Source organism: Cyprinus carpio, unplaced genomic scaffold, assembly GCF_018340385.1.
Source record: "Cyprinus carpio isolate SPL01 unplaced genomic scaffold, ASM1834038v1 S000006719, whole genome shotgun sequence".
Taxonomy (NCBI): Eukaryota; Metazoa; Chordata; class Actinopteri; order Cypriniformes; family Cyprinidae; genus Cyprinus; species Cyprinus carpio.
Genome location: NW_024879324.1, coordinates 5,042 through 11,196, shown reverse-complemented (window position 1 = coordinate 11,196; position 6,155 = coordinate 5,042). Strand labels below are relative to the sequence as shown.

General features: G+C 36.5%; 1 pseudogene; it reads left to right on the top strand.

Annotated features, from left to right (window-relative positions):
• The window catches only part of LOC109079548, a 55,075-nt pseudogene extending 49,138 nt beyond the window's left edge, over positions 1-5,937 (top strand).
• Positions 5,938-6,155: the final 218 nt, after the last annotated feature.

Sequence of the window (6,155 nt, the reverse complement as noted above, 5' to 3'; positions counted from 1 at the left end):
ATTTTTTTTTTTCCCAAATTCTTTTTCATTTCTATTTTAATTTTGCTGTACTCCGCTTTAATGGTATAATTCATTAATAATCAAAAGCATGTCTTAATCACTTTGAATGGTTTTATTTGTTGTCTGGATTAACTGTTCTGACTTTATAATTTAATACAAACCTATCAAAAATGGTTGTAATTAAATGAAGGCATACAATTTGACATTTTAAAAATCAAAAATAACGAATACTACAGAAAATTCCATTTTTTTTTTTTTTTTTTTTTTTTTTTTTTTTATGTACTGTAAATGTAATCTTTATGACTGGATTCTGTGTTCTCCGTATCACGTAGGGAAGTGATACTGATTCTTGTGGTTCATCTTCTCTGCGTGGTCATATACGGCAGTCACCTGGCACGACTTTGCGGGCTTACGAACGCGTGCATAGTTGTACAGAGCTGCGCAGCTGATCCTCTCTCAGACCGCGAGCTGAGGCGGGGGTTTTGCAGGCTATGGAACCTGGCCTTCGCCATCACAGACTCTTCAAGGAAGGAGGGCATCCGCAGGTGTGAAAACAAACAGAACGGCTTGGACCTGGCCTTCGCCATCGACCTCTGCAAGGAGGAGGGATCCGGACAGGTAACGGCTGCGTTCTATCTTTGGGTGGAGCTTTTGGGCTGGGTGTGTGCACATGACTGAAGGTTTCCTGCTGCGTTTACGAGTACGTCAGGAGATACGCGGAGCACCGCATGCTGGTGGTGGCAGAACAGCCTCTGCATGTGAGTGCACTTTTCCTTCTTAACATCTCCGAGAGCTAGACTGTGATTATCTGGACTGTTAGAGCTTATTTCACAGCATGCACATTTACATTTATGCATCTGGCAGATGCTGTTATCCAACGCGGCTTCCATTGCATTCAAGCTGAATAGTTTTTCAAAGCATGCATTTCCTATAGGGCTGTCAATTTAGTCGAATTTAAAATAAAAATCCACAAATTTTAGGTGTGCATTAAATAGGCAGCCTTATCAGTGACGCACGAGATGCGATGACGATGTAAGTGTCATTGCATTTGAATGTTTTTGTTAACCTATATCCAGTCGAAGAATATAGAATTTTGAAAAGAGAGAATATATGTGGGGATGTTTTGTTGACATCAAAACTGAAACCAGCCGTTCCCCAACAGAATGCATATTTCACAACACGTTTTCCTAGGATGTACGTCTATCACACCGTTGCACTTCTGCTTCTTGCACAAAGAGCTGCTGCATGGTTAGAACCGATTTAAAATTAATTAAAACCACATCTCAAGACTTTATGGCTGTGTTTTCCCATCCCCACTTCAACTCGTGTTTTTTAAATGAAAAGGTACTCTGTGTGTATCATCTTCGTCCTTTGTTTTAAACTATGCATGCATACATGATGCTGTTTTATTTATAGTTGTTTAAGCAACTTAATTATTGGTTTATAAACATTATTTTAAAGATTATGCACTTTTTTTCACAGATAGTAATGTTATCTTATGCTTTGAATAGAGGTGCATTAGTAATATTTTGTTTTAGTTTTTGTTTTAATTTAGTTTTTGAGACACACGCTCTTGTTGTTCACTAAAAGGACCTGTGCCCTTGCTTTCTGAGGTTGTGCCAAAAATAGAGAGAAATGCAGAAATGTAAGTGATGTTGTTGTTTTGCAGGCCATGCGGAAGGGTCTTCTGGATGTGCTTCCGAAGAACGCTCTGGAGGACCTGACGGCCGAGGACTGTTTCAGGTCGTGCTGTTCCAACGGGCTGTCTGACTCTGCAAGTTACCTATCGTTCATCCATATTTCATCCTCCTTTTCACCTCACCCCTTCAGGAGGATCGCACTCTTTCTTTCAGTAGCTCAAAATTCCCCCTTTCATAAGATCGCTGAAGGTCACGCAATGTTTGCGACACTGTGATGTTTACTGTTTAGGAACAAGTTTGTATTCACGGTTTTTTTTCCGTTTGTGATAATTAAAACATTGTTTAATCTTTTCAAAATTGCAGTAAGTCACAACTCCAAGCTGTCCGGTGGCCAGGCTTTTAGCACCCTTCACCGGGCGTTTGATTGACAGGCGATCTGACCAATCACAACACTTAACACCTCTGTTCAAGCGGCACGTGAACCGATCATCTCTTCCTCTTTACTACTAGTTATAGCATGAAATAAACATGAATGAACATTTGAGTTATGTCGTCTCAACCGTGAAAAGATGACAGGACACTATAGTCCACTGACGTTAGTCGAACAAAACGGCGGATTCAGTGTTATGATTGGTCCGATCACCTGTCAATCAAACTCCGGCAAAGGGTGAAATCCCGCCCTACATTCCAGAAGCCGTTTCACTCGGATGTACATCACAAAGTTGCATGATGAGTTTAAATCAAGATACATTTACTTGAAATGCAAAATGAAGATATCAAGTCTTGTTTTCTGAGGAATTGAAAACTAAAACCAAAACCACTTGAAAATCTGAAAGAATTTTTTTTCAGCTAGTTGCCAAGCAATATTTCTATTTGTTGTTTTGATTTGTTTATATTTAATATTTTAATTTATTTTAATTTGTTTTATTAATGTAGTTTAGATTGATTATTGTTTTTTAAAGGTAATTAATAAAAATGACAGAAGCACACAAAATTGCTGAAACTTTAAAAAATTAAAATGAAAACAGAAAATACAAAAATTAAAAACTAATTCAAAATATATATTAAAAAAAATCAAAATAGTGTTCAACACTGGGGATGGAAACTGAGCTTTAGTTGCAGATATTTAATATGATGCTCCAATATTTCACACATAAATTGCAACTGTGGATTGAAACTATTTTAACTTAAATATACAGCACATTTTAGTGGAATATCCTGTTTTCATCTAAAAAATTATTTAATGGACATTTTAATAAATTTCCCAAGTTTCCCATCAAATATCAAAACAAAAGAGCTTATATAATTGCTGTATTTTTTATATTGTTGTAAGGGAATTAATATAATATAATATATATATATATTATAATATAATATAATATAATATATGTGTGTGTGTGTGTATATGTATAACCATGTAATTATTGTGTATAATTTTGTAAATATTTTTGTAATTCGTATTACTCCATGAAAATAACATGTTCTGCTCAAATGGCATGAAATGTTTTGATTTGTTGGAGCATGAATCTTGAGTTTAGTCTTTGGTGTATGTTTTATGTTTTTGGATTTTGGATTCGCTAAACGCTATTAATTTGAGAAAAAAGCATTTTCTTTCCCAAAGAACTGTTTGTATGAAAACTGGTTATGTTCGTTCTGTTTCAAACTGTATATAATCCTGTGATGAAAGTTTTGTAATAACATAAAAACATCAAATCCCATATTTTTGATTTGAAACCATTATTAAAACAACAAGACAGTTTTTCAACCTTCCAAAATGCAATACAACCATAACATGTTTGTTTCCCCCCAAAATGCTACAAATCCTTCATCAACAAAAACCACGTTTCTGTCTTAAAGTAAATAGACATAACAATAAATACACGGAAAGGTCCCCAAATGCATGACAAACCCAAACATGAACAACACACTCATATTACACCATGAACCAATTCTTACAAGTACATTCATCTTCGCTGCCTTTTTCAGATTGCATCGTAGACAGTCTAACAATAAATAACAAGGAAAGTTTCTATATATATGACAAACCCAAAACCTTGAAACAACATCAACTTAGATTAAACCATTAACCTATTTTTAAAAGTACATTCATCTTCGCTGCCTTTTTCAGATTGCATTCATTGCAGTCTGATATTAATGCTGTTAAAGCAACATTTCAAATTCATCCGTGAACTCATACGGAACATTAAGCAAAATATTGTTTTCTGTGCATTCATCTTGTATTCTGTACACTACATTCATTAAATGTTCACAACAATGTTACGAGAACTGTAACAATTATGAAGTTAAATAGTATTAAATAGTAAGTTTCTATACAAGTCCCAAACTTGGACAACAGATTTCTTAAAAATACATCCATCACAATGCTTCATAAAAACATTTTCATAAAAACCATCTTTCTGTGCCAATTAAAAAACCTAAACAATAGTCTGTGCAAAATAATAGAACTTTACAGAAACAATACAACTGTGGTTGGATTGGCAACATAACTAGGCTATAAGCAACCATGCCAGTCGTTTACATAACAATGGCCAACTTGAACAAATTTCTTATAGGGGAACACAGATATCTGAAATACATTAATCATGTTGTAGTGCATGTTATTTTCTTTATCCCTATTTATTTATTTTATCTATCTAATCTATTTATCTATCTATTTATCTATTTAATTTATTTATCTAGCTATTTATCTATTTATTATGGACAACTACAATTCAGTGCCATTGTGAATGGACAACTACAATTCAGTGCCATTGTGAAGTGCCATTTTTGCCACCGCCTGATTTCGACTCTCTTTCTGACTTCCCTTTCGTGGTTGTCTTTTGACGGGCTTCCGTTCTTCCCCACCGAACGACACACCACTGGCTGCTCATACCATCAAAGTTTTCATTTTAGTAGCTATATCAAACTTAAAAGTCTGACTTCCCTTTCGTGGTTGTCTTTTGACGGCTTCCGCTCTTTTCCACAGACGACACGACACTGGCGGCTTCAATACGCACAAAATTATTCATTTTAGTATGCTATATAAAAACTCAAACTTAAAGTCTGAGGCGAGTGTTTAGCCGGCTCTACGGACAGGGTGCCCCCTGACAGTTTGCGTCATGGAATGGTGAGCGGTGATTGGTCGAATGGAAACTGTAGGGGCTTTTGCGGAAAACACAGGACTGGCGTTTGTCTCTGGTTTAGAAAAAAGGGAAGAAACAGTGCAACCGAAAACGGCGGAGATCAGTTGTGTTAAAAACTGATTATTCGATACTTTGAATAGAGAGCAATGGGGATCTTTTTTTTGGCGGTAACTCCGTTTTTTGTTTTCAAAATTGGCGTTTTTAGCAGCTTTTGGAACACCAAACTTCCTTCATCTGTAGCAATGAGCCAAAAATACATTGTATGGGTCAAAATTATAGATTTTTCGTTGTTATGCCAAAAATCATTAGGATATTAAAGAAAGATCATGTTCCATGAAGATATTTTGTGACATTTCCTACCGTAAATACTGTCAAAAACGTCAGTTTTGATTACGTAGTAGGCATGGCTAGAAACTTCATTTGAACAACTTTAAAGATGATTTGCTCTATATTTAGATTTTTTTTGCACACAGGCAGATTCCAGATTTTTCAAATAGTGTGTATCTCAGAGAACAGTGGGCCGCATATTGTCCCATCCTAACAAACCATAACATCAATGGAAAGATTATCTAATTTCAGAGATGTGTAACAAATAAAACCTCATTACAAATTGACAACTACGACTGGTTTTGTGGCGCCAGGGTCACAATAGAAATCGGAGGCATTTTGTTTCATAATTGACACTTACGACTGGTTTTGTGCTCCAGGGTCACAAATAAATCTGATGCATTTGTTCAGAAGTGTCCGAGGTTAGCGTGCTCTGCTTGATGTGATGTGGTTTTTATTTGAGAAGATGAGCATGACGGAGCGCCAGGACCTGGTAGAACATTTCTTCCTTTTCCTCAACTCGATATGAATTCATGTAAACCTACAGCAGATGTTAACGCACTGCTGCGTGCCGCCCACAGGTGTACTTCTGGACGTCCAGCCCGTCCTTTGTTTTGCCAGTGAAGAAGAGGCTTCCAGCCCATGCCCTCCATCACCATCCGGCCGCCGGATGACCAGCACCTGCCCACCGCCAACACCTGCATCTCTCGCCTCTACGTGCCACTGTACTCTTCCAAACAGATTCTCAAACAGAAACTTTTACTAGCCATCAAGACCAAGAACTTCGGTTTTGTGTAGACGAGCGAAACCTGTTTAATCGTTGTGTGTTTTTATTTTTTTAGTTTTTTTTTTGTTTATTTTTTTTTTTTTCTATTTTTTTTTATGTTATTGTGGTTTTGTTGCGTGGCATTGTTTTTTTTTTTTTTGGTCTGCGTTGCAAACGTTGGACGGCCGTTATCCGAGTATAACGCAACATTCCTGCATTGGCTTTTGTAAAGTTGAAGCCTGCAGCTCTATTGGCTTGAACTGTAACTTCCCGTGACTT